The sequence below is a fragment of the Schistocerca piceifrons genome, chromosome 8 (genome assembly GCF_021461385.2).
Source record: "Schistocerca piceifrons isolate TAMUIC-IGC-003096 chromosome 8, iqSchPice1.1, whole genome shotgun sequence".
Taxonomy (NCBI): domain Eukaryota; kingdom Metazoa; phylum Arthropoda; class Insecta; order Orthoptera; family Acrididae; genus Schistocerca; species Schistocerca piceifrons.
In genome coordinates, this window is record NC_060145.1 from 453,387,863 (window position 1) to 453,413,630 (window position 25,768).

Genomic DNA, 25,768 nt, shown 5'->3' on the forward strand with positions numbered 1-25,768 from the left:
GGGAAGAAACCATGCTGACCGTTACACCACCACCGCATTGCGCTGCATTCTTCCTGTGTCGCGGTGCGTTGCCGCCCCTGCTGCCACCAGAGGCTCAAGCGACCCTGCTGCAGGCCCTCTGCCCTCCAGCACATCGGAACGCGGTGCCACGTTGCTTCCAGGGCGATGCACTGTAACTAGACGCAGCATTGACTTCCGCCGAGAAATCGACCATTTCATGCACGGCATGGTGGGAAAACAATTCTGAAATTAGAACTTCTTAGTGAGGCTGCGGTGGCGAGTATTCCTGTATGCCTCGGTGGCGCAGTGGGCTGCGCGTGTCATTATCTTAAGGGCGTACGTTCTATCCTCAACTCAGCCATCTCATTTTCTCTCCACGACGGTGAAAGGCACAGCATAGCTTTTGCGAGGTAAGGCCGTATTTGCCGTTTATTACCACCTAGGCTACTTTGCGTCAACGTGTGTTTGTTTCCAGTTATTACTAATTACAGTTTTGCTAGTTGCACTCGAGACTGAAAGCGATGTTTGCCTAGTATGACTTGCGCGCTTTGGGAGTGAGTAAGCGGGATCGTGGTGGCGGACAGAGTTCAGCGTTGGCGCCACATTCGGCCCTAAAGTTGCGTGGAGGAGAAGTATTTCTGGACGCATACACACGTAGTGGATCGTTGAGGTATGTCCGGTATGGTTTAGTGGCTAGGATACCTGGCTTTCACCCAGGAGGCCCGGGTTCGATTCCCGGTACCTGAACGTGAATTTTCGGGGCTGAGATGAGAAAACTTCTCACGGCCGTTTTTCGTCTTCGTGGAGCTGCTGCTCTGGGTTCCAGGTATAAGGTGAGAGAAAGTCAAGAAAAAGAGATACATCTTCACGTTAATGGCGGGGCCGTTTTGAAGGGAGAGGAGACGGGATTGCGGTTTTGGACTGCTGATGCGACAGTGTTGCATTGCCCGTTAGCTCAGTGGGCTATAGCGTCGTGCTAGTAACGCGTAGGTCATGGGTTCCATCCCTCCACGGGCCATTCCATTTTCTCCCCTAATAGGAAATGCTGTCTCCTGCGAGACTCTGCCAGGCAGATTCTAAATGATGTGCACATCCAGCTAGAAGTCTGAACGTTTCGCTAAGGGGTTGCCAACGGCCAGCTCACTTTCGATTAATGAAGTTAAGCAGACGTTTGCGTGGTTAGTGAGTGGATGGGTGATCGTCCGGGAACTGTGCGTGCTATTGGACCCTTTCATTTCAACCCCCCCCCCCCTCCTCCTCTTGTGCTACAGTGTTGACGTGCTATGATGCCTCCCTAAGCAATTTAAATTACATTAACGAACATATGATCCAAAATTTAACTAGGCTGTTTGCAATAAGAGCGCAAGGAAAGTGCAAGAACGACTTTGGCAATAACAGAACCGTACGAATCAACAGATAATTTCTCAAATGTGTAGATAACACTGTGGCGAAGCAGTGAGATTTCCGAAATTTGTAAATGAAAGTTTAGCTTTTCGTATTGAAAAGGAAATGTACTCTTGATTACCTTATTTCTCGCAGCCGATTGTCGTACTTCTCCTGTCATATCGGCCCCACCGCCGAGCGGCAGCGAGCGGCAGTCGAGCAAAGTCGGGCCAAGTCGACACACGATGAAGTGAAATCAATCCACTTAGCTGGAACGAGGCAGGAGACGAGGAGATACTACCTGTGCCGCGACACGTGGCAATTTCGAGGATCGAATGGTCTTGAACACATACTATTGCGCTACGCAAAAATGACAAATCCTCCTGCGGTCGCCAGGAATCGAACCCGGATTAACTGCTTGGGAAGAAACCATGCTGACCGTTACACCACCACCGCATTGCGCTGCATTCTTCCTGTGTCGCGGTGCGTTGCCGCCCCTGCTGCCACCAGAGGCTCAAGCGACCCTGCTGCAGGCCCTCTGCCCTCCAGCACATCGGAACGCGGTGCCACGTTGCTTCCAGGGCGATGCACTGTAACTAGACGCAGCATTGACTTCCGCCGAGAAATCGACCATTTCATGCACGGCATGGTGGGAAAACAATTCTGAAATTAGAACTTCTTAGTGAGGCTGCGGTGGCGAGTATTCCTGTATGCCTCGGTGGCGCAGTGGGCTGCGCGTGTCATTATCTTAAGGGCGTACGTTCTATCCTCAACTCAGCCATCTCATTTTCTCTCCACGACGGTGAAAGGCACAGCATAGCTTTTGCGAGGTAAGGCCGTATTTGCCGTTTATTACCACCTAGGCTACTTTGCGTCAACGTGTGTTTGTTTCCAGTTATTACTAATTACAGTTTTGCTAGTTGCACTCGAGACTGAAAGCGATGTTTGCCTAGTATGACTTGCGCGCTTTGGGAGTGAGTAAGCGGGATCGTGGTGGCGGACAGAGTTCAGCGTTGGCGCCAGATTCGGCCCTAAAGTTGCGTGGAGGAGAAGTATTTCTGGACGCATACACACGTAGTGGATCGTTGAGGTATGTCCGGTATGGTTTAGTGGCTAGGATACCTGGCTTTCACCCAGGAGGCCCGGGTTCGATTCCCGGTACCTGAACGTGAATTTTCGGGGCTGAGATGAGAAAACTTCTCACGGCCGTTTTTCGTCTTCGTGGAGCTGCTGCTCTGGGTTCCAGGTATAAGGTGAGAGAAAGTCAAGAAAAAGAGATACATCCTCACGTTAATGGCGTGGCCGTTTTGAAGGGAGAGGAGACGGTTTTGCGGTTTTGGACTGCTGATGCGACAGTGTTGCATTGCCCGTTAGCTCAGTGGGCTATAGCGTCGTGCTAGTAACGCGTAGGTCATGGGTTCCATCCCTCCACGGGCCATTCCATTTTCTCCCCTAATAGGAAATGCTGTCTCCTGCGAGACTCTGCCAGGCAGATTCTAAATGATGTGCACATCCAGCTAGAAGTCTGAACGTTTCGCTAAGGGGTTGCCAACGGCCAGCTCACTTTCGATTAATGAAGTTAAGCAGACGTTTGCGTGGTTAGTGAGTGGATGGGTGATCGTCCGGGAACTGTGCGTGCTATTGGACCCTTTCATTTCAACCCCCCCCCCCTCCTCCTCTTGTGCTACAGTGTTGACGTGCTATGATGCCTCCCTAAGCAATTTAAATTACGTTAACGAACATATGATCCAAAATTTAACTAGGCTGTTTGCAAAAAGAGCGCAAGGAAAGTGCAAGAACGACTTTGGCAATAACAGAACCGTACGAATCAACAGATAATTTCTCAAATGTGTAGATAACACTGTGGCGAAGCAGTGAGATTTCCGAAATTTGTAAATGAAAGTTTAGCTTTTCGTATTGAAAAGGAAAAGTACTCTTGATTACCTTATTTCTCGCAGCCGATTGTCGTACTTCTCCTGTCATATCGGCCCCACCGCCGAGCGGCAGCGAGCGGCAGGCGAGCAAAGTCGGGCCAAGTCGACACACGATGAAGTGAAATCAATCCACTTAGCTGGAACGAGGCAGGAGACGAGGAGATACTACCTGTGCCGCGACACGTGGCAATTTCGAGGATCGAATGGTCTTGAACACATACTATTGCGCTACGCAAAAATGACAAATCCTCCTGCGGTCGCCAGGAATCGAACCCGGATTAACTGCTTGGGAAGAAACCATGCTGACCGTTACACCACCACCGCATTGCGCTGCATTCTTCCTGTGTCGCGGTGCGTTGCCGCCCCTGCTGCCACCAGAGGCTCAAGCGACCCTGCTGCAGGCCCTCTGCCCTCCAGCACATCGGAACGCGGTGCCACGTTGCTTCCAGGGCGATGCACTGTAACTAGACGCAGCATTGACTTCCGCCGAGAAATCGACCATTTCATGCACGGCATGGTGGGAAAACAATTCTGAAATTAGAACTTCTTAGTGAGGCTGCGGTGGCGAGTATTCCTGTATGCCTCGGTGGCGCAGTGGGCTGCGCGTGTCATTATCTTAAGGGCGTACGTTCTATCCTCAACTCAGCCATCTCATTTTCTCTCCACGACGGTGAAAGGCACAGCATAGCTTTTGCGAGGTAAGGCCGTATTTGCCGTTTATTACCACCTAGGCTACTTTGCGTCAACGTGTGTTTGTTTCCAGTTATTACTAATTACAGTTTTGCTAGTTGCACTCGAGACTGAAAGCGATGTTTGCCTAGTATGACTTGCGCGCTTTGGGAGTGAGTAAGCGGGATCGTGGTGGCGGACAGAGTTCAGCGTTGGCGCCAGATTCGGCCCTAAAGTTGCGTGGAGGAGAAGTATTTCTGGACGCATACACACGTAGTGGATCGTTGAGGTATGTCCGGTATGGTTTAGTGGCTAGGATACCTGGCTTTCACCCAGGAGGCCCGGGTTCGATTCCCGGTACCTGAACGTGAATTTTCGGGGCTGAGATGAGAAAACTTCTCACGGCCGTTTTTCGTCTTCGTGGAGCTGCTGCTCTGGGTTCCAGGTATAAGGTGAGAGAAAGTCAAGAAAAAGAGATACATCCTCACGTTAATGGCGTGGCCGTTTTGAAGGGAGAGGAGACGGTTTTGCGGTTTTGGACTGCTGATGCGACAGTGTTGCATTGCCCGTTAGCTCAGTGGGCTATAGCGTCGTGCTAGTAACGCGTAGGTCATGGGTTCCATCCCTCCACGGGCCATTCCATTTTCTCCCCTAATAGGAAATGCTGTCTCCTGCGAGACTCTGCCAGGCAGATTCTAAATGATGTGCACATCCAGCTAGAAGTCTGAACGTTTCGCTAAGGGGTTGCCAACGGCCAGCTCACTTTCGATTAATGAAGTTAAGCAGACGTTTGCGTGGTTAGTGAGTGGATGGGTGATCGTCCGGGAACTGTGCGTGCTATTGGACCCTTTCATTTCAACCCCCCCCCCCTCCTCCTCTTGTGCTACAGTGTTGACGTGCTATGATGCCTCCCTAAGCAATTTAAATTACGTTAACGAACATATGATCCAAAATTTAACTAGGCTGTTTGCAATAAGAGCGCAAGGAAAGTGCAAGAACGACTTTGGCAATAACAGAACCGTACGAATCAACAGATAATTTCTCAAATGTGTAGATAACACTGTGGCGAAGCAGTGAGATTTCCGAAATTTGTAAATGAAAGTTTAGCTTTTCGTATTGAAAAGGAAATGTACTCTTGATTACCTTATTTCTCGCAGCCGATTGTCGTACTTCTCCTGTCATATCGGCCCCACCGCCGAGCGGCAGCGAGCGGCAGTCGAGCAAAGTCGGGCCAAGTCGACACACGATGAAGTGAAATCAATCCACTTAGCTGGAACGAGGCAGGAGACGAGGAGATACTACCTGTGCCGCGACACGTGGCAATTTCGAGGATCGAATGGTCTTGAACACATACTATTGCGCTACGCAAAAATGACAAATCCTCCTGCGGTCGCCAGGAATCGAACCCGGATTAACTGCTTGGGAAGAAACCATGCTGACCGTTACACCACCACCGCATTGCGCTGCATTCTTCCTGTGTCGCGGTGCGTTGCCGCCCCTGCTGCCACCAGAGGCTCAAGCGACCCTGCTGCAGGCCCTCTGCCCTCCAGCACATCGGAACGCGGTGCCACGTTGCTTCCAGGGCGATGCACTGTAACTAGACGCAGCATTGACTTCCGCCGAGAAATCGACCATTTCATGCACGGCATGGTGGGAAAACAATTCTGAAATTAGAACTTCTTAGTGAGGCTGCGGTGGCGAGTATTCCTGTATGCCTCGGTGGCGCAGTGGGCTGCGCGTGTCATTATCTTAAGGGCGTACGTTCTATCCTCAACTCAGCCATCTCATTTTCTCTCCACGACGGTGAAAGGCACAGCATAGCTTTTGCGAGGTAAGGCCGTATTTGCCGTTTATTACCACCTAGGCTACTTTGCGTCAACGTGTGTTTGTTTCCAGTTATTACTAATTACAGTTTTGCTAGTTGCACTCGAGACTGAAAGCGATGTTTGCCTAGTATGACTTGCGCGCTTTGGGAGTGAGTAAGCGGGATCGTGGTGGCGGACAGAGTTCAGCGTTGGCGCCAGATTCGGCCCTAAAGTTGCGTGGAGGAGAAGTATTTCTGGACGCATACACACGTAGTGGATCGTTGAGGTATGTCCGGTATGGTTTAGTGGCTAGGATACCTGGCTTTCACCCAGGAGGCCCGGGTTCGATTCCCGGTACCTGAACGTGAATTTTCGGGGCTGAGATGAGAAAACTTCTCACGGCCGTTTTTCGTCTTCGTGGAGCTGCTGCTCTGGGTTCCAGGTATAAGGTGAGAGAAAGTCAAGAAAAAGAGATACATCCTCACGTTAATGGCGTGGCCGTTTTGAAGGGAGAGGAGACGGTTTTGCGGTTTTGGACTGCTGATGCGACAGTGTTGCATTGCCCGTTAGCTCAGTGGGCTATAGCGTCGTGCTAGTAACGCGTAGGTCATGGGTTCCATCCCTCCACGGGCCATTCCATTTTCTCCCCTAATAGGAAATGCTGTCTCCTGCGAGACTCTGCCAGGCAGATTCTAAATGATGTGCACATCCAGCTAGAAGTCTGAACGTTTCGCTAAGGGGTTGCCAACGGCCAGCTCACTTTCGATTAATGAAGTTAAGCAGACGTTTGCGTGGTTAGTGAGTGGATGGGTGATCGTCCGGGAACTGTGCGTGCTATTGGACCCTTTCATTTCAACCCCCCCCCCTCCTCCTCTTGTGCTACAGTGTTGACGTGCTATGATGCCTCCCTAAGCAATTTAAATTACGTTAACGAACATATGATCCAAAATTTAACTAGGCTGTTTGCAATAAGAGCGCAAGGAAAGTGCAAGAACGACTTTGGCAATAACAGAACCGTACGAATCAACAGATAATTTCTCAAATGTGTAGATAACACTGTGGCGAAGCAGTGAGATTTCCGAAATTTGTAAATGAAAGTTTAGCTTTTCGTATTGAAAAGGAAATGTACTCTTGATTACCTTATTTCTCGCAGCCGATTGTCGTACTTCTCCTGTCATATCGGCCCCACCGCCGAGCGGCAGCGAGCGGCAGTCGAGCAAAGTCGGGCCAAGTCGACACACGATGAAGTGAAATCAATCCACTTAGCTGGAACGAGGCAGGAGACGAGGAGATACTACCTGTGCCGCGACACGTGGCAATTTCGAGGATCGAATGGTCTTGAACACATACTATTGCGCTACGCAAAAATGACAAATCCTCCTGCGGTCGCCAGGAATCGAACCCGGATTAACTGCTTGGGAAGAAACCATGCTGACCGTTACACCACCACCGCATTGCGCTGCATTCTTCCTGTGTCGCGGTGCGTTGCCGCCCCTGCTGCCACCAGAGGCTCAAGCGACCCTGCTGCAGGCCCTCTGCCCTCCAGCACATCGGAACGCGGTGCCACGTTGCTTCCAGGGCGATGCACTGTAACTAGACGCAGCATTGACTTCCGCCGAGAAATCGACCATTTCATGCACGGCATGGTGGGAAAACAATTCTGAAATTAGAACTTCTTAGTGAGGCTGCGGTGGCGAGTATTCCTGTATGCCTCGATGGCGCAGTGGGCTGCGCGTGTCATTATCTTAAGGGCGTACGTTCTATCCTCAACTCAGCCATCTCATTTTCTCTCCACGACGGTGAAAGGCACAGCATAGCTTTTGCGAGGTAAGGCCGTATTTGCCGTTTATTACCACCTAGGCTACTTTGCGTCAACGTGTGTTTGTTTCCAGTTATTACTAATTACAGTTTTGCTAGTTGCACTCGAGACTGAAAGCGATGTTTGCCTAGTATGACTTGCGCGCTTTGGGAGTGAGTAAGCGGGATCGTGGTGGCGGACAGAGTTCAGCGTTGGCGCCAGATTCGGCCCTAAAGTTGCGTGGAGGAGAAGTATTTCTGGACGCATACACACGTAGTGGATCGTTGAGGTATGTCCGGTATGGTTTAGTGGCTAGGATACCTGGCTTTCACCCAGGAGGCCCGGGTTCGATTCCCGGTACCTGAACGTGAATTTTCGGGGCTGAGATGAGAAAACTTCTCACGGCCGTTTTTCGTCTTCGTGGAGCTGCTGCTCTGGGTTCCAGGTATAAGGTGAGAGAAAGTCAAGAAAAAGAGATACATCCTCACGTTAATGGCGTGGCCGTTTTGAAGGGAGAGGAGACGGTTTTGCGGTTTTGGACTGCTGATGCGACAGTGTTGCATTGCCCGTTAGCTCAGTGGGCTATAGCGTCGTGCTAGTAACGCGTAGGTCATGGGTTCCATCCCTCCACGGGCCATTCCATTTTCTCCCCTAATAGGAAATGCTGTCTCCTGCGAGACTCTGCCAGGCAGATTCTAAATGATGTGCACATCCAGCTAGAAGTCTGAACGTTTCGCTAAGGGGTTGCCAACGGCCAGCTCACTTTCGATTAATGAAGTTAAGCAGACGTTTGCGTGGTTAGTGAGTGGATGGGTGATCGTCCGGGAACTGTGCGTGCTATTGGACCCTTTCATTTCAACCCCCCCCCCTCCTCCTCTTGTGCTACAGTGTTGACGTGCTATGATGCCTCCCTAAGCAATTTAAATTACGTTAACGAACATATGATCCAAAATTTAACTAGGCTGTTTGCAATAAGAGCGCAAGGAAAGTGCAAGAACGACTTTGGCAATAACAGAACCGTACGAATCAACAGATAATTTCTCAAATGTGTAGATAACACTGTGGCGAAGCAGTGAGATTTCCGAAATTTGTAAATGAAAGTTTAGCTTTTCGTATTGAAAAGGAAATGTACTCTTGATTACCTTATTTCTCGCAGCCGATTGTCGTACTTCTCCTGTCATATCGGCCCCACCGCCGAGCGGCAGCGAGCGGCAGTCGAGCAAAGTCGGGCCAAGTCGACACACGATGAAGTGAAATCAATCCACTTAGCTGGAACGAGGCAGGAGACGAGGAGATACTACCTGTGCCGCGACACGTGGCAATTTCGAGGATCGAATGGTCTTGAACACATACTATTGCGCTACGCAAAAATGACAAATCCTCCTGCGGTCGCCAGGAATCGAACCCGGATTAACTGCTTGGGAAGAAACCATGCTGACCGTTACACCACCACCGCATTGCGCTGCATTCTTCCTGTGTCGCGGTGCGTTGCCGCCCCTGCTGCCACCAGAGGCTCAAGCGACCCTGCTGCAGGCCCTCTGCCCTCCAGCACATCGGAACGCGGTGCCACGTTGCTTCCAGGGCGATGCACTGTAACTAGACGCAGCATTGACTTCCGCCGAGAAATCGACCATTTCATGCACGGCATGGTGGGAAAACAATTCTGAAATTAGAACTTCTTAGTGAGGCTGCGGTGGCGAGTATTCCTGTATGCCTCGATGGCGCAGTGGGCTGCGCGTGTCATTATCTTAAGGGCGTACGTTCTATCCTCAACTCAGCCATCTCATTTTCTCTCCACGACGGTGAAAGGCACAGCATAGCTTTTGCGAGGTAAGGCCGTATTTGCCGTTTATTACCACCTAGGCTACTTTGCGTCAACGTGTGTTTGTTTCCAGTTATTACTAATTACAGTTTTGCTAGTTGCACTCGAGACTGAAAGCGATGTTTGCCTAGTATGACTTGCGCGCTTTGGGAGTGAGTAAGCGGGATCGTGGTGGCGGACAGAGTTCAGCGTTGGCGCCAGATTCGGCCCTAAAGTTGCGTGGAGGAGAAGTATTTCTGGACGCATACACACGTAGTGGATCGTTGAGGTATGTCCGGTATGGTTTAGTGGCTAGGATACCTGGCTTTCACCCAGGAGGCCCGGGTTCGATTCCCGGTACCTGAACGTGAATTTTCGGGGCTGAGATGAGAAAACTTCTCACGGCCGTTTTTCGTCTTCGTGGAGCTGCTGCTCTGGGTTCCAGGTATAAGGTGAGAGAAAGTCAAGAAAAAGAGATACATCCTCACGTTAATGGCGTGGCCGTTTTGAAGGGAGAGGAGACGGTTTTGCGGTTTTGGACTGCTGATGCGACAGTGTTGCATTGCCCGTTAGCTCAGTGGGCTATAGCGTCGTGCTAGTAACGCGTAGGTCATGGGTTCCATCCCTCCACGGGCCATTCCATTTTCTCCCCTAATAGGAAATGCTGTCTCCTGCGAGACTCTGCCAGGCAGATTCTAAATGATGTGCACATCCAGCTAGAAGTCTGAACGTTTCGCTAAGGGGTTGCCAACGGCCAGCTCACTTTCGATTAATGAAGTTAAGCAGACGTTTGCGTGGTTAGTGAGTGGATGGGTGATCGTCCGGGAACTGTGCGTGCTATTGGACCCTTTCATTTCAACCCCCCCCCCTCCTCCTCTTGTGCTACAGTGTTGACGTGCTATGATGCCTCCCTAAGCAATTTAAATTACGTTAACGAACATATGATCCAAAATTTAACTAGGCTGTTTGCAATAAGAGCGCAAGGAAAGTGCAAGAACGACTTTGGCAATAACAGAACCGTACGAATCAACAGATAATTTCTCAAATGTGTAGATAACACTGTGGCGAAGCAGTGAGATTTCCGAAATTTGTAAATGAAAGTTTAGCTTTTCGTATTGAAAAGGAAATGTACTCTTGATTACCTTATTTCTCGCAGCCGATTGTCGTACTTCTCCTGTCATATCGGCCCCACCGCCGAGCGGCAGCGAGCGGCAGTCGAGCAAAGTCGGGCCAAGTCGACACACGATGAAGTGAAATCAATCCACTTAGCTGGAACGAGGCAGGAGACGAGGAGATACTACCTGTGCCGCGACACGTGGCAATTTCGAGGATCGAATGGTCTTGAACACATACTATTGCGCTACGCAAAAATGACAAATCCTCCTGCGGTCGCCAGGAATCGAACCCGGATTAACTGCTTGGGAAGAAACCATGCTGACCGTTACACCACCACCGCATTGCGCTGCATTCTTCCTGTGTCGCGGTGCGTTGCCGCCCCTGCTGCCACCAGAGGCTCAAGCGACCCTGCTGCAGGCCCTCTGCCCTCCAGCACATCGGAACGCGGTGCCACGTTGCTTCCAGGGCGATGCACTGTAACTAGACGCAGCATTGACTTCCGCCGAGAAATCGACCATTTCATGCACGGCATGGTGGGAAAACAATTCTGAAATTAGAACTTCTTAGTGAGGCTGCGGTGGCGAGTATTCCTGTATGCCTCGGTGGCGCAGTGGGCTGCGCGTGTCATTATCTTAAGGGCGTACGTTCTATCCTCAACTCAGCCATCTCATTTTCTCTCCACGACGGTGAAAGGCACAGCATAGCTTTTGCGAGGTAAGGCCGTATTTGCCGTTTATTACCACCTAGGCTACTTTGCGTCAACGTGTGTTTGTTTCCAGTTATTACTAATTACAGTTTTGCTAGTTGCACTCGAGACTGAAAGCGATGTTTGCCTAGTATGACTTGCGCGCTTTGGGAGTGAGTAAGCGGGATCGTGGTGGCGGACAGAGTTCAGCGTTGGCGCCACATTCGGCCCTAAAGTTGCGTGGAGGAGAAGTATTTCTGGACGCATACACACGTAGTGGATCGTTGAGGTATGTCCGGTATGGTTTAGTGGCTAGGATACCTGGCTTTCACCCAGGAGGCCCGGGTTCGATTCCCGGTACCTGAACGTGAATTTTCGGGGCTGAGATGAGAAAACTTCTCACGGCCGTTTTTCGTCTTCGTGGAGCTGCTGCTCTGGGTTCCAGGTATAAGGTGAGAGAAAGTCAAGAAAAAGAGATACATCCTCACGTTAATGGCGGGGCCGTTTTGAAGGGAGAGGAGACGGGATTGCGGTTTTGGACTGCTGATGCGACAGTGTTGCATTGCCCGTTAGCTCAGTGGGCTATAGCGTCGTGCTAGTAACGCGTAGGTCATGGGTTCCATCCCTCCACGGGCCATTCCATTTTCTCCCCTAATAGGAAATGCTGTCTCCTGCGAGACTCTGCCAGGCAGATTCTAAATGATGTGCACATCCAGCTAGAAGTCTGAACGTTTCGCTAAGGGGTTGCCAACGGCCAGCTCACTTTCGATTAATGAAGTTAAGCAGACGTTTGCGTGGTTAGTGAGTGGATGGGTGATCGTCCGGGAACTGTGCGTGCTATTGGACCCTTTCATTTCAACCCCCCCCCCTCCTCCTCTTGTGCTACAGTGTTGACGTGCTATGATGCCTCCCTAAGCAATTTAAATTACGTTAACGAACATATGATCCAAAATTTAACTAGGCTGTTTGCAAAAAGAGCGCAAGGAAAGTGCAAGAACGACTTTGGCAATAACAGAACCGTACGAATCAACAGATAATTTCTCAAATGTGTAGATAACACTGTGGCGAAGCAGTGAGATTTCCGAAATTTGTAAATGAAAGTTTAGCTTTTCGTATTGAAAAGGAAATGTACTCTTGATTACCTTATTTCTCGCAGCCGATTGTCGTACTTCTCCTGTCATATCGGCCCCACCGCCGAGCGGCAGCGAGCGGCAGTCGAGCAAAGTCGGGCCAAGTCGACACACGATGAAGTGAAATCAATCCACTTAGCTGGAACGAGGCAGGAGACGAGGAGATACTACCTGTGCCGCGACACGTGGCAATTTCGAGGATCGAATGGTCTTGAACACATACTATTGCGCTACGCAAAAATGACAAATCCTCCTGCGGTCGCCGGGAATCGAACCCGGATTAACTGCTTCGGAAGAAACCATGCTGACCGTTACACCACCACCGCATTGCGCTGCATTCTTCCTGTGTCGCGGTGCGTTGCCGCCCCTGCTGCCACCAGAGGCTCAAGCGACCCTGCTGCAGGCCCTCTGCCCTCCAGCACATCGGAACGCGGTGCCACGTTGCTTCCAGGGCGATGCACTGTAACTAGACGCAGCATTGACTTCCGCCGAGAAATCGACCATTTCATGCACGGCATGGTGGGAAAACAATTCTGAAATTAGAACTTCTTAGTGAGGCTGCGGTGGCGAGTATTCCTGTATGCCTCGGTGGCGCAGTGGGCTGCGCGTGTCATTATCTTAAGGGCGTACGTTCTATCCTCAACTCAGCCATCTCATTTTCTCTCCACGACGGTGAAAGGCACAGCATAGCTTTTGCGAGGTAAGGCCGTATTTGCCGTTTATTACCACCTAGGCTACTTTGCGTCAACGTGTGTTTGTTTCCAGTTATTACTAATTACAGTTTTGCTAGTTGCACTCGAGACTGAAAGCGATGTTTGCCTAGTATGACTTGCGCGCTTTGGGAGTGAGTAAGCGGGATCGTGGTGGCGGACAGAGTTCAGCGTTGGCGCCACATTCGGCCCTAAAGTTGCGTGGAGGAGAAGTATTTCTGGACGCATACACACGTAGTGGATCGTTGAGGTATGTCCGGTATGGTTTAGTGGCTAGGATACCTGGCTTTCACCCAGGAGGCCCGGGTTCGATTCCCGGTACCTGAACGTGAATTTTCGGGGCTGAGATGAGAAAACTTCTCACGGCCGTTTTTCGTCTTCGTGGAGCTGCTGCTCTGGGTTCCAGGTATAAGGTGAGAGAAAGTCAAGAAAAAGAGATACATCCTCACGTTAATGGCGTGGCCGTTTTGAAGGGAGAGGAGACGGTTTTGCGGTTTTGGACTGCTGATGCGACAGTGTTGCATTGCCCGTTAGCTCAGTGGGCTATAGCGTCGTGCTAGTAACGCGTAGGTCATGGGTTCCATCCCTCCACGGGCCATTCCATTTTCTCCCCTAATAGGAAATGCTGTCTCCTGCGAGACTCTGCCAGGCAGATTCTAAATGATGTGCACATCCAGCTAGAAGTCTGAACGTTTCGCTAAGGGGTTGCCAACGGCCAGCTCACTTTCGATTAATGAAGTTAAGCAGACGTTTGCGTGGTTAGTGAGTGGATGGGTGATCGTCCGGGAACTGTGCGTGCTATTGGACCCTTTCATTTCAACCCCCCCCCCCTCCTCCTCTTGTGCTACAGTGTTGACGTGCTATGATGCCTCCCTAAGCAATTTAAATTACGTTAACGAACATATGATCCAAAATTTAACTAGGCTGTTTGCAAAAAGAGCGCAAGGAAAGTGCAAGAACGACTTTGGCAATAACAGAACCGTACGAATCAACAGATAATTTCTCAAATGTGTAGATAACACTGTGGCGAAGCAGTGAGATTTCCGAAATTTGTAAATGAAAGTTTAGCTTTTCGTATTGAAAAGGAAATGTACTCTTGATTACCTTATTTCTCGCAGCCGATTGTCGTACTTCTCCTGTCATATCGGCCCCACCGCCGAGCGGCAGCGAGCGGCAGTCGAGCAAAGTCGGGCCAAGTCGACACACGATGAAGTGAAATCAATCCACTTAGCTGGAACGAGGCAGGAGACGAGGAGATACTACCTGTGCCGCGACACGTGGCAATTTCGAGGATCGAATGGTCTTGAACACATACTATTGCGCTACGCAAAAATGACAAATCCTCCTGCGGTCGCCAGGAATCGAACCCGGATTAACTGCTTGGGAAGAAACCATGCTGACCGTTACACCACCACCGCATTGCGCTGCATTCTTCCTGTGTCGCGGTGCGTTGCCGCCCCTGCTGCCACCAGAGGCTCAAGCGACCCTGCTGCAGGCCCTCTGCCCTCCAGCACATCGGAACGCGGTGCCACGTTGCTTCCAGGGCGATGCACTGTAACTAGACGCAGCATTGACTTCCGCCGAGAAATCGACCATTTCATGCACGGCATGGTGGGAAAACAATTCTGAAATTAGAACTTCTTAGTGAGGCTGCGGTGGCGAGTATTCCTGTATGCCTCGGTGGCGCAGTGGGCTGCGCGTGTCATTATCTTAAGGGCGTACGTTCTATCCTCAACTCAGCCATCTCATTTTCTCTCCACGACGGTGAAAGGCACAGCATAGCTTTTGCGAGGTAAGGCCGTATTTGCCGTTTATTACCACCTAGGCTACTTTGCGTCAACGTGTGTTTGTTTCCAGTTATTACTAATTACAGTTTTGCTAGTTGCACTCGAGACTGAAAGCGATGTTTGCCTAGTATGACTTGCGCGCTTTGGGAGTGAGTAAGCGGGATCGTGGTGGCGGACAGAGTTCAGCGTTGGCGCCACATTCGGCCCTAAAGTTGCGTGGAGGAGAAGTATTTCTGGACGCATACACACGTAGTGGATCGTTGAGGTATGTCCGGTATGGTTTAGTGGCTAGGATACCTGGCTTTCACCCAGGAGGCCCGGGTTCGATTCCCGGTACCTGAACGTGAATTTTCGGGGCTGAGATGAGAAAACTTCTCACGGCCGTTTTTCGTCTTCGTGGAGCTGCTGCTCTGGGTTCCAGGTATAAGGTGAGAGAAAGTCAAGAAAAAGAGATACATCCTCACGTTAATGGCGGGGCCGTTTTGAAGGGAGAGGAGACGGGATTGCGGTTTTGGACTGCTGATGCGACAGTGTTGCATTGCCCGTTAGCTCAGTGGGCTATAGCGTCGTGCTAGTAACGCGTAGGTCATGGGTTCCATCCCTCCACGGGCCATTCCATTTTCTCCCCTAATAGGAAATGCTGTCCCCTGCGAGACTCTGCCAGGCAGATTCTAAATGATGTGCACATCCAGCTAGAAGTCTGAACGTTTCGCTAAGGGGTTGCCAACGGCCAGCTCACTTTCGATTAATGAAGTTAAGCAGACGTTTGCGTGGTTAGTGAGTGGATGGGTGATCGTCCGGGAACTGTGCGTGCTATTGGACCCTTTCATTTCAACCCCCCCCTCCTCCTCTTGTGCTACAGTGTTGACGTGCTATGATGCCTCCCTAAGCAATTTAAATTACGTTAACGAACATATGATCCAAAATTTAACTAGGCTGTTTGCAAAAAGAGCGCAAGGAAAGTGCAAGGACGACTTTGGCAATAACAGAACCATACCAATCAACAGATAATTTCTCAAATGTGTAGATAACACTGTGGCGAAGCAGTGAGATTTCCGAAATTTCTAAATGAAAGTTTAGCTTTTCGTATTGAAAAGGAAAAGTACTCTTGATTACCTTATTTCTCGCAGCCGATTGTCGTACTTCTCCTGTCATATCGGCCCCACCGCCGAGCGGCAGCGAGCGGCAATCGAGCAAAGTCGGGCCAAGTCGACACACGATGAAGTGAAATCAATCCACTTAGCTGGAACGAGGCAGGAGACGAGGAGATACTACCTGTGCCGCGACACGTGGCAATTTCGAGGATCGAATGGTCTTGAACACATACTATTGCGCTACGCAAAAATGACAAATCCTCCTGCGGTCGCCGGGAATCGAACCCGGATTAACTGCTTCGGAAGAAACCATGCTGACCGTTACACCACCACCGCATTGCGCTGCATTCTTCCTGTGTCGCGGTGCGTTGCCGCCCCTGCTGCCACCAGAGGCTCAAGCGACCCTGCTGCAGGCCCTCTGCCCTCCAGCACATCGGAACGCGGTGCCACGTTGCTTCCAGGGCGATGCACTGTAACTAGACGCAGCATTGACTTCCGCCGAGAAATCGACCATTTCATGCACGGCATGGTGGGAAAACAATTCTGAAATTAGAACTTCTTAGTGAGGCTGCGGTGGCGAGTATTCCTGTATGCCTCGGTGGCGCAGTGGGCTGCGCGTGTCATTATCTTAAGGGCGTACGTTCTATCCTCAACTCAGCCATCTCATTTTCTCTCCACGACGGTGAAAGGCACAGCATAGCTTTTGCGAGGTAAGGCCGTATTTGCCGTTTATTACCACCTAGGCTACTTTGCGTCAACGTGTGTTTGTTTCCAGTTATTACTAATTACAGTTTTGCTAGTTGCACTCGAGACTGAAAGCGATGTTTGCCTAGTATGACTTGCGCGCTTTGGGAGTGAGTAAGCGGGATCGTGGTGGCGGACAGAGTTCAGCGTTGGCGCCACATTCGGCCCTAAAGTTGCGTGGAGGAGAAGTATTTCTGGACGCATACACACGTAGTGGATCGTTGAGGTATGTCCGGTATGGTTTAGTGGCTAGGATACCTGGCTTTCACCCAGGAGGCCCGGGTTCGATTCCCGGTACCTGAACGTGAATTTTCGGGGCTGAGATGAGAAAACTTCTCACGGCCGTTTTTCGTCTTCGTGGAGCTGCTGCTCTGGGTTCCAGGTATAAGGTGAGAGAAAGTCAAGAAAAAGAGATACATCCTCACGTTAATGGCGTGGCCGTTTTGAAGGGAGAGGAGACGGTTTTGCGGTTTTGGACTGCTGATGCGACAGTGTTGCATTGCCCGTTAGCTCAGTGGGCTATAGCGTCGTGCTAGTAACGCGTAGGTCATGGGTTCCATCCCTCCACGGGCCATTCCATTTTCTCCCCTAATAGGAAATGCTGTCTCCTGCGAGACTCTGCCAGGCAGATTCTAAATGATGTGCACATCCAGCTAGAAGTCTGAACGTTTCGCTAAGGGGTTGCCAACGGCCAGCTCACTTTCGATTAATGAAGTTAAGCAGACGTTTGCGTGGTTAGTGAGTGGATGGGTGATCGTCCGGGAACTGTGCGTGCTATTGGACCCTTTCATTTCAACCCCCCCCCCCTCCTCCTCTTGTGCTACAGTGTTGACGTGCTATGATGCCTCCCTAAGCAATTTAAATTACGTTAACGAACATATGATCCAAAATTTAACTAGGCTGTTTGCAAAAAGAGCGCAAGGAAAGTGCAAGAACGACTTTGGCAATAACAGAACCGTACGAATCAACAGATAATTTCTCAAATGTGTAGATAACACTGTGGCGAAGCAGTGAGATTTCCGAAATTTGTAAATGAAAGTTTAGCTTTTCGTATTGAAAAGGAAATGTACTCTTGATTACCTTATTTCTCGCAGCCGATTGTCGTACTTCTCCTGTCATATCGGCCCCACCGCCGAGCGGCAGCGAGCGGCAATCGAGCAAAGTCGGGCCAAGTCGACACACGATGAAGTGAAATCAATCCACTTAGCTGGAACGAGGCAGGAGACGAGGAGATACTACCTGTGCCGCGACACGTGGCAATTTCGAGGATCGAATGGTCTTGAACACATACTATTGCGCTACGCAAAAATGACAAATCCTCCTGCGGTCGCCAGGAATCGAACCCGGATTAACTGCTTGGGAAGAAACCATGCTGACCGTTACACCACCACCGCATTGCGCTGCATTCTTCCTGTGTCGCGGTGCGTTGCCGCCCCTGCTGCCACCAGAGGCTCAAGCGACCCTGCTGCAGGCCCTCTGCCCTCCAGCACATCGGAACGCGGTGCCACGTTGCTTCCAGGGCGATGCACTGTAACTAGACGCAGCATTGACTTCCGCCGAGAAATCGACCATTTCATGCACGGCATGGTGGGAAAACAATTCTGAAATTAGAACTTCTTAGTGAGGCTGCGGTGGCGAGTATTCCTGTATGCCTCGGTGGCGCAGTGGGCTGCGCGTGTCATTATCTTAAGGGCGTACGTTCTATCCTCAACTCAGCCATCTCATTTTCTCTCCACGACGGTGAAAGGCACAGAATAGCTTTTGCGAGGTAAGGCCGTATTTGCCGTTTATTACCACCTAGGCTACTTTGCGTCAACGTGTGTTTGTTTCCAGTTATTACTAATTACAGTTTTGCTAGTTGCACTCGAGACTGAAAGCGATGTTTGCCTAGTATGACTTGCGCGCTTTGGGAGTGAGTAAGCGGGATCGTGGTGGCGGACAGAGTTCAGCGTTGGCGCCACATTCGGCCCTAAAGTTGCGTGGAGGAGAAGTATTTCTGGACGCATACACACGTAGTGGATCGTTGAGGTATGTCCGGTATGGTTTAGTGGCTAGGATACCTGGCTTTCACCCAGGAGGCCCGGGTTCGATTCCCGGTACCTGAACGTGAATTTTCGGGGCTGAGATGAGAAAACTTCTCACGGCCGTTTTTCGTCTTCGTGGAGCTGCTGCTCTGGGTTCCAGGTATAAGGTGAGAGAAAGTCAAGAAAAAGAGATACATCCTCACGTTAATGGCGGGGCCGTTTTGAAGGGAGAGGAGACGGGATTGCGGTTTTGGACTGCTGATGCGACAGTGTTGCATTGCCCGTTAGCTCAGTGGGCTATAGCGTCGTGCTAGTAACGCGTAGGTCATGGGTTCCATCCCTCCACGGGCCATTCCATTTTCTCCCCTAATAGGAAATGCTGTCCCCTGCGAGACTCTGCCAGGCAGATTCTAAATGATGTGCACATCCAGCTAGAAGTCTGAACGTTTCGCTAAGGGGTTGCCAACGGCCAGCTCACTTTCGATTAATGAAGTTAAGCAGACGTTTGTGTGGTTAGTGAGTGGATGGGTGATCGTCCGGGAACTGTGCGTGCTATTGGACCCTTTCATTTCAACCCCCCCCTCCTCCTCTTGTGCTACAGTGTTGACGTGCTATGATGCCTCCCTAAGCAATTTAAATTACGTTAACGAACATATGATCCAAAATTTAACTAGGCTGTTTGCAAAAAGAGCGCAAGGAAAGTGCAAGGACGACTTTGGCAATAACAGAACCATACCAATCAACAGATAATTTCTCAAATGTGTAGATAACACTGTGGCGAAGCAGTGAGATTTCCGAAATTTCTAAATGAAAGTTTAGCTTTTCGTATTGAAAAGGAAAAGTACTCTTGATTACCTTATTTCTCGCAGCCGATTGTCGTACTTCTCCTGTCATATCGGCCCCACCGCCGAGCGGCAGCGAGCGGCAATCGAGCAAAGTCGGGCCAAGTCGACACACGATGAAGTGAAATCAATCCACTTAGCTGGAACGAGGCAGGAGACGAGGAGATACTACCTGTGCCGCGACACGTGGCAATTTCGAGGATCGAATGGTCTTGAACACATACTATTGCGCTACGCAAAAATGACAAATCCTCCTGCGGTCGCCAGGAATCGAACCCGGATTAACTGCTTGGGAAGAAACCATGCTGACCGTTACACCACCACCGCATTGCGCTGCATTCTTCCTGTGTCGCGGTGCGTTGCCGCCCCTGCTGCCACCAGAGGCTCAAGCGACCCTGCTGCAGGCCCTCTGCCCTCCAGCACATCGGAACGCGGTGCCACGTTGCTTCCAGGGCGATGCACTGTAACTAGACGCAGCATTGACTTCCGCCGAGAAATCGACCATTTCATGCACGGCATGGTGGGAAAACAATTCTGAAATTAGAACTTCTTAGTGAGGCTGCGGTGGCGAGTATTCCTGTATGCCTCGGTGGCGCAGTGGGCTGCGCGTGTCATTATCTTAAGGGCGTACGTTCTATCCTCAACTCAGCCATCTCATTTTCTCTCCACGACGGTGAAAGGCACAGCATAGCTTTTGCGAGGTAAGGCCGTATTTGCCGTTTATTACCACCTAGGCTACTTTGCGTCAACGTGTGTTTGTTTCCAGTTATTACTAATTACAGTTTTGCTAGTTGCACTCGAGACTGAAAGCGATGTTTGCCTAGTATGACTTGCGCGCTTTGGGAGTGAGTAAGCGGGATCGTGGTGGCGGACAGAGTTCAGCGTTGGCGCCAGATTCGGCCCTAAAGTTGCGTGGAGGAGAAGTATTTCTGGACGCATACACACGTAGTGGATCGTTGAGGTATGTCCGGTATGGTTTAGTGGCTAGGATACCTGGCTTTCACCCAGGAGGCCCGGGTTCGATTCCCGGTACCTGAACGTGAATTTTCGGGGCTGAGATGAGAAAACTTCTCACGGCCGTTTTTCGTCTTCGTGGAGCTGCTGCTCTGGGTTCCAGGTATAAGGTGAGAGAAAGTCAAGAAAAAGAGATACATCCTCACGTTAATGGCGTGGCCGTTTTGAAGGGAGAGGAGACGGTTTTGCGGTTTTGGACTGCTGATGCGACAGTGTTGCATTGCCCGTTAGCTCAGTGGGCTATAGCGTCGTGCTAGTAACGCGTAGGTCATGGGTTCCATCCCTCCACGGGCCATTCCATTTTCTCCCCTAATAGGAAATGCTGTCTCCTGCGAGACTCTGCCAGGCAGATTCTAAATGATGTGCACATCCAGCTAGAAGTCTGAACGTTTCGCTAAGGGGTTGCCAACGGCCAGCTCACTTTCGATTAATGAAGTTAAGCAGACGTTTGCGTGGTTAGTGAGTGGATGGGTGATCGTCCGGGAACTGTGCGTGCTATTGGACCCTTTCATTTCAACCCCCCCCCCTCCTCCTCTTGTGCTACAGTGTTGACGTGCTATGATGCCTCCCTAAGCAATTTAAATTACGTTAACGAACATATGATCCAAAATTTAACTAGGCTGTTTGCAAAAAGAGCGCAAGGAAAGTGCAAGAACGACTTTGGCAATAACAGAACCGTACGAATCAACAGATAATTTCTCAAATGTGTAGATAACACTGTGGCGAAGCAGTGAGATTTCCGAAATTTCTAAATGAAAGTTTAGCTTTTCGTATTGAAAAGGAAAAGTACTCTTGATTACCTTATTTCTCGCAGCCGATTGTCGTACTTCTCCTGTCATATCGGCCCCACCGCCGAGCGGCAGCGAGCGGCAATCGAGCAAAGTCGGGCCAAGTCGACACACGATGAAGTGAAATCAATCCACTTAGCTGGAACGAGGCAGGAGACGAGGAGATACTACCTGTGCCGCGACACGTGGCAATTTCGAGGATCGAATGGTCTTGAACACATACTATTGCGCTACGCAAAAATGACAAATCCTCCTGCGGTCGCCAGGAATCGAACCCGGATTAACTGCTTGGGAAGAAACCATGCTGACCGTTACACCACCACCGCATTGCGCTGCATTCTTCCTGTGTCGCGGTGCGTTGCCGCCCCTGCTGCCACCAGAGGCTCAAGCGACCCTGCTGCAGGCCCTCTGCCCTCCAGCACATCGGAACGCGGTGCCACGTTGCTTCCAGGGCGATGCACTGTAACTAGACGCAGCATTGACTTCCGCCGAGAAATCGACCATTTCATGCACGGCATGGTGGGAAAACAATTCTGAAATTAGAACTTCTTAGTGAGGCTGCGGTGGCGAGTATTCCTGTATGCCTCGGTGGCGCAGTGGGCTGCGCGTGTCATTATCTTAAGGGCGTACGTTCTATCCTCAACTCAGCCATCTCATTTTCTCTCCACGACGGTGAAAGGCACAGCATAGCTTTTGCGAGGTAAGGCCGTATTTGCCGTTTATTACCACCTAGGCTACTTTGCGTCAACGTGTGTTTGTTTCCAGTTATTACTAATTACAGTTTTGCTAGTTGCACTCGAGACTGAAAGCGATGTTTGCCTAGTATGACTTGCGCGCTTTGGGAGTGAGTAAGCGGGATCGTGGTGGCGGACAGAGTTCAGCGTTGGCGCCAGATTCGGCCCTAAAGTTGCGTGGAGGAGAAGTATTTCTGGACGCATACACACGTAGTGGATCGTTGAGGTATGTCCGGTATGGTTTAGTGGCTAGGATACCTGGCTTTCACCCAGGAGGCCCGGGTTCGATTCCCGGTACCTGAACGTGAATTTTCGGGGCTGAGATGAGAAAACTTCTCACGGCCGTTTTTCGTCTTCGTGGAGCTGCTGCTCTGGGTTCCAGGTATAAGGTGAGAGAAAGTCAAGAAAAAGAGATACATCCTCACGTTAATGGCGTGGCCGTTTTGAAGGGAGAGGAGACGGTTTTGCGGTTTTGGACTGCTGATGCGACAGTGTTGCATTGCCCGTTAGCTCAGTGGGCTATAGCGTCGTGCTAGTAACGCGTAGGTCATGGGTTCCATCCCTCCACGGGCCATTCCATTTTCTCCCCTAATAGGAAATGCTGTCCCCTGCGAGACTCTGCCAGGCAGATTCTAAATGATGTGCACATCCAGCTAGAAGTCTGAACGTTTCGCTAAGGGGTTGCCAACGGCCAGCTCACTTTCGATTAATGAAGTTAAGCAGACGTTTGCGTGGTTAGTGAGTGGATGGGTGATCGTCCGGGAACTGTGCGTGCTATTGGACCCTTTCATTTCAACCCCCCCCTCCTCCTCTTGTGCTACAGTGTTGACGTGCTATGATGCCTCCCTAAGCAATTTAAATTACGTTAACGAACATATGATCCAAAATTTAACTAGGCTGTTTGCAAAAAGAGCGCAAGGAAAGTGCAAGGACGACTTTGGCAATAACAGAACCATACCAATCATCAGATAATTTCTCAAATGTGTAGATAACACTGTGGCGAAGCAGTGAGATTTCCGAAATTTCTAAATGAAAGTTTAGCTTTTCGTATTGAAAAGGAAAAGTACTCTTGATTACCTTATTTCTCGCAGCCGATTGTCGTACTTCTCCTGTCATATCGGCCCCACCGCCGAGCGGCAGCGAGCGGCAATCGAGCAAAGTCGGGCCAAGTCGACACACGATGAAGTGAAATCAATCCACTTAGCTGGAACGAGGCAGGAGACGAGGAGATACTACCTGTGCCGCGACACGTGGCAATTTCGAGGATCGAATGGTCTTGAACACATACTATTGCGCTACGCAAAAATGACAAATCCTCCTGCGGTCGCCAGGAATCGAACCCGGATTAACTGCTTGGGAAGAAACCATGCTGACCGTTACACCACCACCGCATTGCGCTGCATTCTTCCTGTGTCGCGGTGCGTTGCCGCCCCTGCTGCCACCAGAGGCTCAAGCGACCCTGCTGCAGGCCCTCTGCCCTCCAGCACATCGGAACGCGGTGCCACGTTGCTTCCAGGGCGATGCACTGTAACTAGACGCAGCATTGACTTCCGCCGAGAAATCGACCATTTCATGCACGGCATGGTGGGAAAACAATTCTGAAATTAGAACTTCTTAGTGAGGCTGCGGTGGCGAGTATTCCTGTATGCCTCGGTGGCGCAGTGGGCTGCGCGTGTCATTATCTTAAGGGCGTACGTTCTATCCTCAACTCAGCCATCTCATTTTCTCTCCACGACGGTGAAAGGCACAGCATAGCTTTTGCGAGGTAAGGCCGTATTTGCCGTTTATTACCACCTAGGCTACTTTGCGTCAACGTGTGTTTGTTTCCAGTTATTACTAATTACAGTTTTGCTAGTTGCACTCGAGACTGAAAGCGATGTTTGCCTAGTATGACTTGCGCGCTTTGGGAGTGAGTAAGCGGGATCGTGGTGGCGGACAGAGTTCAGCGTTGGCGCCAGATTCGGCCCTAAAGTTGCGTGGAGGAGAAGTATTTCTGGACGCATACACACGTAGTGGATCGTTGAGGTATGTCCGGTATGGTTTAGTGGCTAGGATACCTGGCTTTCACCCAGGAGGCCCGGGTTCGATTCCCGGTACCTGAACGTGAATTTTCGGGGCTGAGATGAGAAAACTTCTCACGGCCGTTTTTCGTCTTCGTGGAGCTGCTGCTCTGGGTTCCAGGTATAAGGTGAGAGAAAGTCAAGAAAAAGAGATACATCCTCACGTTAATGGCGTGGCCGTTTTGAAGGGAGAGGAGACGGTTTTGCGGTTTTGGACTGCTGATGCGACAGTGTTGCATTGCCCGTTAGCTCAGTGGGCTATAGCGTCGTGCTAGTAACGCGTAGGTCATGGGTTCCATCCCTCCACGGGCCATTCCATTTTCTCCCCTAATAGGAAATGCTGTCTCCTGCGAGACTCTGCCAGGCAGATTCTAAATGATGTGCACATCCAGCTAGAAGTCTGAACGTTTCGCTAAGGGGTTGCCAACGGCCAGCTCACTTTCGATTAATGAAGTTAAGCAGACGTTTGCGTGGTTAGTGAGTGGATGGGTGATCGTCCGGGAACTGTGCGTGCTATTGGACCCTTTCATTTCAACCCCCCCCCCCCTCCTCCTCTTGTGCTACAGTGTTGACGTGCTATGATGCCTCCCTAAGCAATTTAAATTACGTTAACGAACATATGATCCAAAATTTAACTAGGCTGTTTGCAAAAAGAGCGCAAGGAAAGTGCAAGAACGACTTTGGCAATAACAGAACCGTACGAATCAACAGATAATTTCTCAAATGTGTAGATAACACTGTGGCGAAGCAGTGAGATTTCCGAAATTTCTAAATGAAAGTTTAGCTTTTCGTATTGAAAAGGAAAAGTACTCTTGATTACCTTATTTCTCGCAGCCGATTGTCGTACTTCTCCTGTCATATCGGCCCCACCGCCGAACGGCAGCGAGCGGCAATCGAGCAAAGTCGGGCCAAGTCGACACACGATGAAGTGAAATCAATCCACTTAGCTGGAACGAGGCAGGAGACGAGGAGATACTACCTGTGCCGCGACACGTGGCAATTTCGAGGATCGAATGGTCTTGAACACATACTATTGCGCTACGCAAAAATGACAAATCCTCCTGCGGTCGCCAGGAATCGAACCCGGATTAACTGCTTGGGAAGAAACCATGCTGACCGTTACACCACCACCGCATTGCGCTGCATTCTTCCTGTGTCGCGGTGCGTTGCCGCCCCTGCTGCCACCAGAGGCTCAAGCGACCCTGCTGCAGGCCCTCTGCCCTCCAGCACATCGGAACGCGGTGCCACGTTGCTTCCAGGGCGATGCACTGTAACTAGACGCAGCATTGACTTCCGCCGAGAAATCGACCATTTCATGCACGGCATGGTGGGAAAACAATTCTGAAATTAGAACTTCTTAGTGAGGCTGCGGTGGCGAGTATTCCTGTATGCCTCGGTGGCGCAGTGGGCTGCGCGTGTCATTATCTTAAGGGCGTACGTTCTATCCTCAACTCAGCCATCTCATTTTCTCTCCACGACGGTGAAAGGCACAGCATAGCTTTTGCGAGGTAAGGCCGTATTTGCCGTTTATTACCACCTAGGCTACTTTGCGTCAACGTGTGTTTGTTTCCAGTTATTACTAATTACAGTTTTGCTAGTTGCACTCGAGACTGAAAGCGATGTTTGCCTAGTATGACTTGCGCGCTTTGG

The 25,768-nt window shown here is 50.5% G+C and overlaps 14 non-coding genes across 14 annotated transcripts; all 14 read left to right on the forward strand.

Annotated features, from left to right (window-relative positions):
- Nucleotides 1-675: 675 nt before the first annotated feature.
- On the forward strand, nt 676-747 carry Trnae-uuc. Its single transcript has one exon. It is a non-coding gene; the product is annotated as a tRNA-Glu (tRNA).
- A 1,731-nt stretch (nt 748-2,478) lies between these two features.
- Trnae-uuc lies at nt 2,479-2,550 on the forward strand. The gene has a single exon. It is a non-coding gene; the product is annotated as a tRNA-Glu (tRNA).
- A 1,730-nt stretch (nt 2,551-4,280) lies between these two features.
- Trnae-uuc lies at nt 4,281-4,352 on the forward strand. The gene has a single exon. It is a non-coding gene; the product is annotated as a tRNA-Glu (tRNA).
- A 1,730-nt stretch (nt 4,353-6,082) lies between these two features.
- Nucleotides 6,083-6,154, forward strand: Trnae-uuc. The gene has a single exon. It is a non-coding gene; the product is annotated as a tRNA-Glu (tRNA).
- A 1,729-nt stretch (nt 6,155-7,883) lies between these two features.
- Trnae-uuc lies at nt 7,884-7,955 on the forward strand. The gene has a single exon. It is a non-coding gene; the product is annotated as a tRNA-Glu (tRNA).
- A 1,729-nt stretch (nt 7,956-9,684) lies between these two features.
- On the forward strand, nt 9,685-9,756 carry Trnae-uuc. Its single transcript has one exon. It is a non-coding gene; the product is annotated as a tRNA-Glu (tRNA).
- A 1,729-nt stretch (nt 9,757-11,485) lies between these two features.
- On the forward strand, nt 11,486-11,557 carry Trnae-uuc. The gene has a single exon. It is a non-coding gene; the product is annotated as a tRNA-Glu (tRNA).
- Nucleotides 11,558-13,286: 1,729 nt separating this feature from the next.
- On the forward strand, nt 13,287-13,358 carry Trnae-uuc. The gene has a single exon. It is a non-coding gene; the product is annotated as a tRNA-Glu (tRNA).
- Nucleotides 13,359-15,088: 1,730 nt separating this feature from the next.
- On the forward strand, nt 15,089-15,160 carry Trnae-uuc. Its single transcript has one exon. It is a non-coding gene; the product is annotated as a tRNA-Glu (tRNA).
- Nucleotides 15,161-16,887: 1,727 nt separating this feature from the next.
- Trnae-uuc lies at nt 16,888-16,959 on the forward strand. The gene has a single exon. It is a non-coding gene; the product is annotated as a tRNA-Glu (tRNA).
- A 1,730-nt stretch (nt 16,960-18,689) lies between these two features.
- Nucleotides 18,690-18,761, forward strand: Trnae-uuc. Its single transcript has one exon. It is a non-coding gene; the product is annotated as a tRNA-Glu (tRNA).
- Nucleotides 18,762-20,488: 1,727 nt separating this feature from the next.
- On the forward strand, nt 20,489-20,560 carry Trnae-uuc. The gene has a single exon. It is a non-coding gene; the product is annotated as a tRNA-Glu (tRNA).
- Nucleotides 20,561-22,289: 1,729 nt separating this feature from the next.
- Nucleotides 22,290-22,361, forward strand: Trnae-uuc. Its single transcript has one exon. It is a non-coding gene; the product is annotated as a tRNA-Glu (tRNA).
- Nucleotides 22,362-24,088: 1,727 nt separating this feature from the next.
- Nucleotides 24,089-24,160, forward strand: Trnae-uuc. Its single transcript has one exon. It is a non-coding gene; the product is annotated as a tRNA-Glu (tRNA).
- The last annotated feature ends 1,608 nt before the right edge of the window (nt 24,161-25,768 follow it).